The following is a 14270-nucleotide window of genomic DNA, read 5'->3' as shown; positions in this document are numbered from 1 at the left end:
AAGACAAGGGGAAGGAGCATTCCTGAAAGAGGAAACAGCCAGTGGAAAAGCTATGGGTAGAAAGTAAGCTGGCCTTGTTCATACTTCAGAATGAAGCCCATGCAACACAAATTTAAAGGTAGATGGAGGCCAGCTCACTTGGGGCCTTGGGATGGGAAGCCATTGGGACAGTAAGCAGGAGACTGACATAGTTTAAGACTTGCAAGTTCTGTGACAATGGACAATACAGAGACAGCTGACAGCAAGGAAGCCCAATGAGGAGGCCCCTGTAATGATTCAGGCTTACAATAACAAGGGCTGGCCCAGGGTGGCAACTTGGAGGGAGTATGAAGTAGCTGGTTGTGAGATACATTTTGAAGTTGAGCTGATAGGACCTATTTGAAGGATTGGCTCCAATGCTCAGTAGACAGTGTGGACTTTGGTGAAAGGCTTTCGGTCCAAATACCCACAGTGCCCCTTGTTAGCAGTGTGACTTTCCCAGGGTTCACTTTCCTCACTTGTAAGATAACCATGAGCTAATATCACCAATCTCAAAGGTTTGTTGCAAGATAGAATGAAATAATTCGTAAGTGCTTCCAGTCTAATAAACGTTCACTATTATCATCACCACTACCGCTTGATCTCCCAGCTACTGGCCTTCCTGTCCTCCACACTCTTCAAATTGCTCTTTCTCCAATACAAATTTCACAGCTCTGTCCTGTTGAAAATCTTCAGTGGCTCCCCATCTAGATAAAATCAACGATGGAGAATAGTATATTTGGTCCTTGATAATCTGATTCCTTTCTTACCTCTGTCACCACTTCAACCCACCTCTCACTTAACCCTTGGGCTCTAAGGAGACATTTACAGTGCCGTAAAGAGGTGACAGGCCTTATTTCTTTCCTGCCTGTGCCTTTTCTCGTGCTTTTCTCTCTGCCTGAACTGACCTTTTCTGGGGTTCTTTTCAGGACTCAACTTGAGTTGTAGCCTCCTTCAGGAAGCTTTTCCTGACTTAACAATCTGGTACAGAGTCCTCTCTTAACAATCTGGTACAGAAAAACTGTTGTAAGATCAAAGCTGGGTCCAGTGTGGAGCAAAAATAAATGCTCAATAAATGATGAGAGAGTTGCACTTTAAAAAAAAAAAATCTTAAAACATAAAATGTGTTCTTCTTTTGACATTCTTCTGAGCAGAGGAGGAAAGACCTGCTGACATGGGACCCAGGATTGCTGGGATTCTCAGCTGTCATAAAAGAATGCTAACCCTACTCATACATCAGAAATGACATATGCTTGTGAATTCAACCGGCATTCAAAGAAGAGCTACATGAACTAGTTTTCAGAGACTAGCCCACTGGACTAGATAATATTATACCTGCTCTTCTATCAATCTAGACCAGTGGAGAGATGTGGATTTAAACTATTTCATTTTTACCCCACCCAAATTATTTTTACTAAAGGAGCTCCAGTGTATGAGCACCTGGGTGGCTCAGGTCATGATCCCAGGGTCAAGGGATTGAGCCCCTCATTGGACTCCCTACTCAGTGGAGAGCCTGCTTCTCCCCCTCCCTCTGCTGCTCCCCCTGCTTGTGCTCTCTCACGGTCTATCAAATAAATAAATAAAATCTTAAAAAAAAAAAAAAGGAGCTCCAGTATAATGATATCAACATACATTGGGGATTATTAAAACAGTCTTTGAAACACTATAAGAATATTGACCCAAAGGTTGTGGGAAACACTTTTACATAATTACCACTTTAGGTTGAATGGCAAGAGAAATCCCTACATTTTCATACTTCCTCTTGTGAAATTGCTCGCATTTGTGTTCTTATATTGTAATTTGCTTATTAATCAGAATTAGTCTCCTTTGTCTTAGAGCCAAATCTGTATGCCTCTCAAAGTAAGTATAGAGGTTATAATAGTGTGGGGTTTGTTTTGTTTTGTTTGCCGCATTCCTAATCTATTATCCCCCCACCCTATTCTATTTTCTCCTTTTGTCTTGCCTCAAATTAGGAATCCCAGTATTAACTGGTAACACTAGAGGCGCCTGAGCGGCTCAGTCGGCCTTCAGCCCAAGTCATGATCTCCAGTCCCAGGATTGAGCCCCACATCGGGATTCCTGCTCATCAGGAAGTCAGCTTCTCTCTCTCTCTCTCCCTCCCTCTGCTCCTCTCCACTGCTTGTTTTCTCTCTCTCTCAAATAAATATATAAAATCTTTTTTAAAATATTGGTAACACTAGTTGTAATAAAGAGTAACAAATATGCTGCAGAATTTCTCACATGCACAGAATCTCTCGACATGCACAGTCTAGGAAAGGTGTTTCTAGCAGGCTGAGTCTACCTCCAGGTGGTCACTCCAGAACCCAGCTAACAGTGACTTTGCCATCTCCAATATGTGGCTTTCAATGTAACAGATGTCATTTTTACCCCAGTCAATAAGAAGAGAGAAAGAACATAGAGGAATATACAGAGAACTTTCTTCTGGCCAGGCCTAGAAGGGATACCCACCACTTCTGCTCACACTCTCTGGCTAGAATTCAGCAGCATGGCCTCACCTACCTGCATTGGAGGCATGGATATACAGTTTAATTATAAGTCCCAAGCAGAATCCAATGTCAACTTGTTAAACAGCTAGCAGTATCTTCTATAAACATATTGGCAAGTCCCAAACCCTTATTAGACAGAGAGAGTGAGATTAAATAGAAGCATCCATATGGAAAAATGTTTTTAAAACATTTATAATACAAGAAGAGTATTAGGTAAAAACTCAAGTTAAATAATGTAGGATATAAAAGTAGTTAAAATTTCAATCTCCCTAACTCTCATATTTTTGTCACATTTAAAGAAAATTAAACACTTAAGAAAGTAAATGTTGAGCATTATTTATTTAGATTTAAGTAAATGTATCCTCATTTTGGAAGAGAAAACATAACCAAAACTGAACTGAGCTTAGTGTATAGTGTTTAGATTTTGTGGAACATATTTTTTTCAGATTAAGGTTGATTGCTGATTCATGTATACAGAATTCATTGGAGGATGAACATAATATTTTATTAGCAATGCCATCTTGCTATGCTGAATGAGTCAAATGAAGAACAAAATGCTTTTCACACAGTGTCAACAGGGAGATGGGGATATCTTCTATACCAACATTATATGAGTACTTAGAGTTGTCAAAATCATAAAGACAGAAAGTACAGTGGTGGTTGCCAGGGGTAGAGAAAGGGGAGAATAGGTACAGAGCTTCAGCTTTATTTCAACTTCACAAGAGAAAAGAGTTAGGGGCACGGATGGCATGATGGTTGTACAACAATGTGAATGTATTTAGTACCACGAACTGTACACTTAAAAATGGTTAAGATGGGAAATCTAAGTTATGTGTATTTTAACCCAATTAAAAAGAAGAAAAAAAACCCCAAATGATAGCACACGAAGAAGAAGTGGTTAAAATGGTATTTCAAATACGTGCAAAACTCCTAAATAAACATTAGCAAAGTGAGACCCACTCACTGTACCGAAAGCCTAACGTATTGTGACCAAGAAAGGTTCTGTCCTCGAAATGCAGGAAGACGGCAATTTATTAGGAAAACTACTAAGGAATGAGTGTCAACAGATTAAAGGAGAGCAACCTCTGATCATCACACTAGATATTGAAATTGCAACTGATAGAATGCAACATATGCTCTTTTAACAAAATCCTAATCAGCTAGAGATACAAGGAAACCTCTTTAAGTTGCTGAAGGCATATTTGGCATAAGCCAGCTGGGGCAGCAGCCAGGGAATCCCTAGCACTCTCACCATCAAAGTGTCTCTCTACGGACCTGTCGGTGCCTGGGGCTTGATCCCTGTGAGGAACCTTCGTCTTCACTGTAGGTTCAGTTTAGTAATTGCGCTATTTCTTAAAAAGAGGAAACAATGGCTGTAGAAGATGCTTCAGTCATGTAGTTCCTAGAATTAAACACAGTGACATTTTAAAACTCTGATGGGAATCACATATAATTTCAAGGTCACTGCTTTGTTTGTGACATTCCTTAGGTATTTATTGCAACTAATTTTGAAGTAATTAGGAAAACTATGTGCCTTAATTCTACCTATGTTTTTTTTTTTCCTTCTTTCCCAATAATTGTTTAACTGGCCCCTTCTTTAGAAAAGCATGTGCATTTTCCTGTTCAGTGTACACTTTTCCTCCACGCATGAATAAAACACAAAAGTATGGATAAGGTGTATGCTCAGAAAACAGGCCATGGTCCGTGGGAAAGGAAGAAGCTATATACTTGAGCTCTACCACCACCTTCTGTACAAGAGATGTTTCAGTTGCCAACATGGTGAGTTGCAAGAACCAGAGAAGACATAAAAGCTTAAGAATTCTGCCAAAGGAGAGAGCAAAAAGAGGGGAGCAGGTGTGCGGATACAAAGAGAAAGCCTCAGTTAGTAATAACACCGTCAAACAAAACACCCCGTCCAAAGGTAACCAGCAAAGATTTCAGTAGGTGTCTGTTGCTTCAAATGTAAAGACAGCAATACAAAACTACAAGAAACATGAAAGATCAAGGAAACATGTCATCACAAAAAGAAAATAATAATTTTCCAATAATTGCGCTTGTCTTCCCAGCTGTGCCAGTCACGGCCAGAGAAGTCTTGTTTCTCTCCAGCAGCATTCAGAGTACTGAGGCATGACCTCCAAGTCTGAGAGGGAGGAGGAAAACAAGGAAGCAAATAAGAATTTCAAAGGGCATTAAAGGGATGCAGCCCCTGCTGGCTGCTTCAGGACTTCAGCAGGAAGTCTGCACACAAGCCTTTGGGAGTAACCCACCCGAGGATCACCCCACAAGGGCACCCCCAACACCCCCCTCCACAGTACTAAACCAACACTCACCCCACCCCCACTCCCACCCCAGACCCTCAGACTTGCTCCCCCGTTCCGCGGTGAGCAGGTCTGGTAACTAGAACGCTCTCCGAAAAACAGACCAGGGCCCTCAAGGGAAAAACTACAAACTGGTGCTTTAGTGCCACCCTCTGGAAAACAAAAAGAACTTTCCAGCAGCCAGCCTAGTAAGTTGTAAGAACGTGAGAAAACAGAAAGAATCTAGAATTCTGCCACAAGAGGGAGAGAGGAGTGGAGAAGTTCTACCCGCGCAAATCCTCGACAACCCCAGATAAAGCAACAACAATGAATAGTGCCACATTCATTGGCATAAGGAAATCAAGGAAATATGCCATCACCAAAAGGAAAATAATAATTCCCAACAACTGAGTTCAAATCCATGGAATATTGTGATCTAGATGATAAAGAATTTAAAATACCTGCTTTGAGAAAACACTGATTCAGAAAGATATCTGCACCCTCATGTTCATAGCAGCATTATTTGCAATAGACATAGACATGAAAACAACCCAGGTGTCCATCAACAGATGAACGGATAAAGAAGTTGTGGTACAAATATATACAATGCAAGATTATTTAGCCATAACACACACATACACACACACAAACACACACACAAAGGGGGCACATCGGTGGCTCAGTTGGAGGGCAGCCAACTCTTGATTTTGGCTCAGGTCATGATCTCAAGATCCTGGTCAAATTCTGAGGCAGGAGTCTCCTTGAGGATTCTGTCTCCTTCTCCCCCTGCCCCTCCTCCTGCTCATGCTCTCTCTCTCTCTTTCAAATAAATAAATCTTAAAAAAAATAATAATAAAAATTTTTAAAAACCACAAGGAAATCCTGCCATTTGCAACAACATGGATGAACTTTGAGGGCATTATGCTAAGTGAAATAGAGAGACAGAGAAAGGCAAATACTATATGATCTCACTTATATGTGAAATCTAAAACAAACAAGCATGCAAAAAACACACCAAACTCAGAAAACTATCTGATTTGTGGTTACCAGAAGCCTGGGGGTAAGAGGAGAGGGAATGGAGGAAGGGGGTCAAAAGATAAAAACTTCCAGTTACAAGATAAATAAGTACAAGGAATGCAATGTACTCATGACTATAGTTAATGCTGCTGTATTATATACAAGAAAGTTAAGAGAGAAAATCCTAAGAGTCTCATCAAAAGGAAAAAAAACCTTTTTTTCTTTGTTTGTTTTCTCTTTTTATTGTATCTACATGAGATGATGGATGATAACTTATTGTAATCATCTCACAATATATGTAAGTAAAACCATTATGCTGTACCCCTTAAACTTATACAATGATGGATATAAATTGTATTTCAATAAAACTGGGAATTTAAAACAAAAAACAGCTGTTTTGAAAAAAAGAAACTCAGTGGGCTACAAGAAAACTCAAATAGCTCAATGATATAAGGGAAAAAATACACAACCAAAATGAGCTTGCTATGAAAGATACCAGCAAATTCCAGAGTTAAGTCAACAAATGAGGACAAGGTTCAAGATGGCGGTGTAGGAAAATCCTGAGCTCACCTCCTCTCATAGACCCAACAAATCCACAACTACATATGGATTAATTCCCTCTGAAGGGGACCTAGAAACTGAATCAACAAAGCCTCTGCAACAAGGGACAGCAAGCACCCAGAGAGATAAAAGAGGCTCCACAACCCTCAGATCCTGCATAGGAGAGAAAAGCCCCCAAAACACATGGATTTGAAAACCAACAGGAATATCTCCAGGAAAACTATAGAACTGAAGGGAAAGGAAAACCCACTCTTAAGGACTCACCCACAAACACACTCAACCTGGAAACCAGCACAAAAACACCAGATTGATAGGTGATGGAGACCCACTGACTAATCTTGGAGTACCTGCTGGAGAGGGAGGAGGCAGACAGGGCTCTCCCTGGGGACTGAGACACTGGTAGCAGCCATTTTGTTATCTTGTTCTGCTCTGCTGATCCTGGAGCTGGCAGGCAACATTTTGAAATGCTCCCTTTAGGCTATTAACACCAGACGGCCTGCCCCATTGACAGCCATGCACAGCCATGCACCTTGGCCAGAACTGTAGCTGACAAGACAATATCTTCAGCCACCAGTGCACCCACAGCAGTCACAACTGGGCTTCATAGCCAGCCTGGCTGGTGGGCTACTCCCATCCAACAGCATGGCCTTAGGAGTCATGGATGAACCATGCAGCCAGCCAGGCATGGGAATAGTCCCACAAATCAGTACATCCCCCAGCAGTCACGGCCCCACCACAATAGGAAGGTTGCATAAAAAACACTAAAGGGACTTCTTTAAGTGAAAAAGAAAAGACCATTACCAGAAATAAGAAAATAGATGAAAGAAAAAAATCTCAATGGTAAAGGCAAACATATAATAAAGGTAATGGATCAATCACTTATTAAGTTAGTGTAAAGTTGTTAAAAGACAAAAATTATAAAATCAAGTATAACTGCAATATTAGTTAAAGGATACACAAAATAAAAAGACTTAAAAGATATCAAAAATATAAAACATGGAGTGGGGAGAATGTAGAGCTCTTAGAATGCATTCAAATTTAAATGACCACCAATTTAAAATAGACTGTTGTATACATAGGTTGTTACATGAACCTCCTAGTAACTACAAACAAAAAACTTAGAACAGATATACAAAAAGTAAAGAGAATGGAATCCAAACATAACACTAAAGAAACTCATCAAATTATAAGGGAAGAGAACAAGAGAAGAAAAGAACAGAGAACCACAAAAGCAATCAACAAAATGACAATAAGTACATATCTATCAATAATTACTTTAAATGTAAATGGACTAAATGATCCAATCAAAAAACATAGGGTAACTGAATGGATTAAAAAAAAAAACCCAAGATCCATTTACATGCTGCCTACAAGAGATTCACTTCAAACCTGAAGACACATACACACTGAAAGTGAAAAGGTAGAGAAAGATATTTCATGCAGGGATGCCTGGGTGGCTCAGTCGTTTAAGTGTCTGCCTTCAGCACAAGTCATGATCTCACGATCGTGGTATCAAGTCCCATGTTGGGCTCCCTGCTTGGTGAGAGTCTGCTTCTCCCTCTCCTCCCCACTCATGCTCCCTTGCTATCTCTGTCTGTGTCTCTCAAATAAATAAATAAAATCTTTAAAAACAAAAAAAGATATTTCATGCAAATGGTAATGAAAAGAAAGCTGGGGTAGCAACACTTATATCAGACAAAATAGACTTTTTCCCTAGTTAGTTAAATAAATCTTTTGTTTAAATCATATCTTTTGTTTTTTAAATTTTTATTTTAATTCCAGTTAGTTAACATACCGTGTAATATTAATTTCATGTGTACAATATAGTGATTCAACACTTCCATACAAAACCTAGTGCTTATCACAAGTGCACTCTTTAATCCCTATCACCTATTTCACCCATTCCCCCCCCCCACTTCCCCTCTGGTAATCATCAGTTTGTTCTCTAAGGTTGAGTCTGTTTCTTGGTTTGTTTCTCTCTCTCTCTCTTTTTTTTCCCCCATATTTGTTTTGTTTCTTAAACTCCAATTTGAGTGAAATCATATGGTATTTGTCTTTCTCTGAATGACTTATTTCACTTAGCAATATACTCTCTAGCTCCATCCATGTTTTGCAAGTGGCTAGCTTTCATTCTTTTTTATGACTGAGTAATATTCTATGGTCTATATATACCACATCTTCTTTATCCATTCATCATATCAAAAATATAAAACATGGAGGGGGGAGAATGTAGAGCTCTTAGAATGCATCAGTTGATGGACACTTGGGCTGTTTCCATAATCTGGCTATTGTAGATAATGCTGCTATAAACATTGTGCAAAAGAGACTTTAAAACAAAGTGTAACAGGACAAAGAAGGTCATTACATACAGAGGAGCACCTAAACATACAAAACAAATATTAAAGGACACAAAGGGAGAAATTAACTGTAATACAATAGTAGCAGGGGACTTTAACACCCCACCTACATCAATGGATAAATTGCCCAGACAAAAAATTAATATGGAAATACTGGTCTTAAATGATACATTAGACCAAATGGGACTAATAAACATATACATAGAACATTCAACCCCAAATCAGCAGAATACACATTCTTCTTAAGTGCACATGGAACATTCTCCAGGATAGATCACATATGAGGCCACAAAACAAGTCTCAATAAAGTTAAGAAAATTGAAATCATATCACGCATCTTTTCCAACCACAATGATATAAAACTAGAAATCAATTACAATAAAACTGGAACAAACAAACATACACACGTAAACAAACATGCCACTAAACAACCAATGGGTCGATGAAAAATTCAAAGAAAATCAAAAACTACCTAGAGACAAATGCAAATGAAAACACAGGCCTTGCAGACACAGCTGCTCTAGAGCTACCTGAGCCACCCAGCCATGGTCAACCCCACCGTGTTCTTCAACATCGCCATGGATGGCAAGCCTTTAGGCCACATCTTCTTTGAGCTGTTTGCAAACGAATTTCTAAAGACAGCAGAGAACTTTCATGAGCACTAGGGAGAAAGGATTTGTTTATAAAGATTCCTGCTTTCAACGGATTATTCTGGGATTTATGTGCCAGAGCGGTGACTTCACGTGCCATAATGGCACTGGCAGAAGTCCATTTAGGGGGAGAAATTTGAAAATGAGAATTTCATCCTGAAGCATATGGGTCCTGGAATCTTGCCCATGGCAAATGCTGGACCCAACACAAATGGTTCCCAGTGTTTCATCTGCATGGCCAAGACTGAGTGGTTGCATGGCAAGCACATGGTCCTTGGCCAGGTGAAAGAGGGCATGAGTACTGTGGAAGCCATGGAGTGCTTTGGGTCCAGGAATGGCAAGACCAGCAAGAAGATCACCATTGCTGACTGGACATATCTAATAAATCTGACTTGTGTTTTATAGTTAAAAAAAAAAATGAAAACACAATGTTCCAAAATCTGTGGGATGCAGAAAAGCAGTTCTAAAAGGAAAGTTTATATTGATATATGTCCACCTCTGGAAACAAGAAAAATCTCAAATGTAAGCAATCTAAACTTAATCTTTTTTTTTATTTTATTATGTTATGTTAATCACCATACCTACATCATTAGTTTTTGATGTAGTGTTCCATGATTCATTGTTTGCATATAACACCCAGTGCTCCATTCAATACGTGCCCTCTTTAATACCCATCACCAGGCTAACCCATCCTCCCACCCCCCTCCCCTCTAGAACCTTCAGTTTGTTTCTCAGAGTCCATAGTCTCTCATGGTTTGTCTCCCCCTCTGATTCCCCCCTCTTCATTCTTCCCTTCCTACTATCTTCTTCTTTTTTTTAACATATAATGTTTGTTTCAGAAGTACAGGTCTGTGATTCAACAAACTTACTCTTAAAGGAACTAGGAAAAAAAAAAAAGCACAAAATTAGTCGAAAGAAGGAAATAATAAAACTGAGAGCAGAAATAAACAGAGACTAAAAAAATAAAACTTTTCTTCAAAAAGATAAACAAAATTGATAAACCCTTAGCAAGACTCATCAAGAAAATAAGAGAGAGGGCCCAAATAAATAAAATCAGAAATGAAAAAGGAGAAGTTACAACTGATAACACAGAAACACAAAGGATCGTAAAAATTACTAAAGACTACTACAAGCAATTATACACCAATAAATTAGAAAACCTAGAAGAAATGGATAAATCCCTAGAAACATACAGTACTCCAAGACTGAAACAGGAAGACATAAAAATCTGAACAGACTGATTACTAGTAATGAAAATGAATCAGCAACCAAAAATCCTAACAAAACAAAAATCCAAGCCCAGATGGCTTCACAGTTGCATTTTACCAAATACTTAAAGAACAGTTAATACCTAGTCTTCTCAAATTATTCCAAAAAGTTGAAATGGAAGGAATTCTTCCAAGCTCATTCTATGAGGCCAGCATTACAGTGATACCTAAACCAAAATAAAAGGCATCCAAATTGGAAAGGAAGAAGTAAAATTGTTAACTACATGTTGATGATATAATACCATATATATATAAAACTTTAAGGCCACCACCAAAAAACTATTAGAATAAATAAATGAATTCAATAAATTTGCAGGATACAAAATCAATATTTGAAAATCTGTTGCTATACACTAATTTCTAAACACTAATAATGAACTATCAGAATGAGAAATTAAGGAAACAATGCCATTTACAATTATATCAAAAAATAAAATGCCAAGGAATAAATTTAACCAAGGAGGTAAAACACATGTATTCTAAAAACTATAAGACACTGATGAAAGAAATGAAGATAACACAAATAAATGGAAAGATATACTATGCTCATGGATTGTAAGATTTAATATTGTTAAAATGTCCATACTACACAAAACAGTCTTCAGACTCAATGCAATCTCCATCAAAATACCAAAGGCACTTTTCACAGAACTAAAACAAATAATCCTAAAATTTTTATGAAGCACAGAAGACCCTGAATAGCCAAAGCAATCTTAAGAAAGAAAAAAGCTGGAGGTAAAATGGTCCCAGATTTCAAATTATACCACAAAACTATAGTAATCTAAACAGTATGGTACTGGCACAAAAATAGACACATTGATCAATGGAACAGAATAAAAGCTCAGAAATAAATCTATGGCTTAAATGGTCAATTAATCTATGATAAAGGAGGCAAGAATATACAATGGGGAGAAGACAGTCTCTTCAGTAATTGGTGTTTGGGAAAACTGGACAGCTACATGCAAAAGAATAGAACTGGGCCACTTTCTTACACCACATACAAAAATAAATTCAAAATGAATTAAAGATTTAAATATAAGACGTGAAACTATGAAATTCCTAGAAGAAAACATAGGCAGTAAGCTCTTTGACATTAGTCTTAGTGATTTCTTTGGATCTGTCTCCTCAGGCAAGGACAACAAAAACAAAAATAAACAAATGAGACTACATCAAACCAAAAAGATTGTGCACAGTAAAAAAATACCATCAACAAAACAAAAAGGCAACCTGCTGAATGGGAGAAGATATTTGCATATATCCAATAAGGGGTTGACATCCAAAATATATTTTAAAAACTCATAAAACCCAATATCAAAAAAATCAAACCATCTGATTAAAAAATGGGAAGAGGATCTGCACAGACATTTTGTCCAAAGAAGACATACAGATGGCCAACAGACATATGAAAAAAAAGGCTCAACATCACTAACCATCAAAGAAATGCAAACCAAAATCACAATGAGGTATCACCTCACACCTGTCAGGATGGCTATTATAAAAAAAAAAACGAGAAATAACAAGGGTTGGCAAGGATGTGGAAGGAAAGAGAATTCTCATGCACTGCTGATGGGAACATAAACTGGTATAGCACTATGAAAACCAAAATTGAGGTTCCTGAAAAAATTAAAAAACAACTATCATACCGTCCAACAATTTCACTTCTGGGTATTTGTCCAATGAAAGGAAAATAAGAATTCAAAAAGACATATGCACACCTATGTTCATTGCAGCATTATTTGCAATCACCAAGATATGGAAGCAACCTAAATGTCCGTCAATAGACAATGGATAAAGATGTGGGGTGTGTGTGTGTGTGTGTGTGTGTGTGTGTAAGTAATATTACTCAGCCATAACAAAGAATGAAATCTTGCTATTTGCAACAACATAGATAGATCTAAATAGTATTACGCTAAATGAAATAAGTCAGACAGAGAAAGACAAAATGCTATATGATTTCACCTATATATGGAATCTAAAAAACAAGAAACAAACAAAACAGAAAAAGACTCATGGATAGAGAGAACAAACTGATAGTTGCTAGAGGGGAAGTAGGGGAGGAATGGACAAAATAGGTGAAGGGGATTAAGAGGTATATTCTTCCAGTTATAAAATAAATAAGTCAGGGAGATATATAGCATAGAAAATATGGTCAATAATTATAACAACTTTGTATGATGACAGATAACTAAACTTACTGCAGTGACCACTTTGTAATATATAAATACCAAATCACTATGTTATGCAACTGAAACTAATACAATATTATATGTCAATTATCTTTCAACTCTAAAAAAGGATTCAATGAATGAGATGAAGAATGAATAGAGAATGTCTGTAGTAGAGTAGAGCAGATGGAAGAGTAAGTAAATTAGAGGATAGGAATTTTGAAATAACACCGTTGGAAGAGACCAAAGACAAAAGAATTAAAAAAAAAAAAAAAAAAAGCCTGAATGATCCATGGCATCCCAACAAAAAGATATTAGAAAAATATGGATTCCAGATTATTCTGGGTGGCTCAGCCAGTTGGGCAACTGACGTTGATTTCAGGTCAGGTCATGAACTTGGGGTCCTGGGATAGAGCCACCTGTCAGGCTCCATGCTCCGCAGGGAGTCTGCTTGAGATTCTCTCTCTCCCTCTCCCTCTCCCCCTACCCCCACTCTCTCTCTCTTTCCAAAATAAATAAATAAATCTTTAAAAAATAGGAAGAAGAAGAAGAAGAATTTGTATTCCAGAAGGAGAAAGAGGAATTATGGGACAGAAAGTTTATTTAAAGATGTGATAGTTGATTAGTCTCCCAAACCAAGGGAGAGACTTAGACATTCAAGTTTGCAAAGCTAATAGATTACTATCTGTGCCCTATTATCTCAATGTGAAAAGATGTTCTCCAAGTAACTTTATAACAAAACTATTGAAAATCAAAAATAAAGAAAGAATCCTAAAGAAATTCAAAGAACAAAGTACATAACTCACAAAGGAACCACTATTAGTCTATCAGTAACTATCTCAGCAGAGACCCCACAGGCCAGGAAAGTGTAATAATTTACTCAAAGTGTTGGAAGATAGTAATTGGGGGCGCCTGGGTGGCTCAGTTGGTTAAGCGATTGCCTTCGGCTCAGGTCATGATCCTGGAGTCCCGGGATCGAGTCCCGCATCAGGCTCCCTGCTCAGCAGGGAATCTGCTTCTCCCTCTGACCCTCCCCCCTCTCATGCTCTCTATCTCATTCTCTCTCTCAAATAAATAATTAAAATCTTAAAAAGAGAGAGAGAGAGAAAAGGAAGATAGTAATTGGCATCCAAGAATAGTCTATGGCAAAAAATAAAAAATAAAATAAAATAACTAAAATAAAATAGAATAGCCTATGGCAAATTTTGCTTCAGATATGAAGGAGAAATAAAGACATCCCAAGATAAACAAAAGATGAGGGAGCTTATCATCACTAGAAGTGCTTTACAAAAAAAATAAAATGAGTTCTTTAAGCTCAAATAAAAAGATGCTAATCAGCAACATGAAAATGTATGAAAGCATACAACAAACCGGTAAAAGTGAAAAATATATTGTCAAGTTTAGAAAACTTTAATTCTATAATAGGATAG

The sequence above is a fragment of the Neomonachus schauinslandi genome, chromosome 2 (assembly GCF_002201575.2).
Source record: "Neomonachus schauinslandi chromosome 2, ASM220157v2, whole genome shotgun sequence".
NCBI lineage: Eukaryota > Metazoa > Chordata > Mammalia > Carnivora > Phocidae > Neomonachus > Neomonachus schauinslandi.
The sequence above is the reverse complement of the archived record's forward strand: the minus strand, read 5'-3'. Positions refer to the sequence as shown.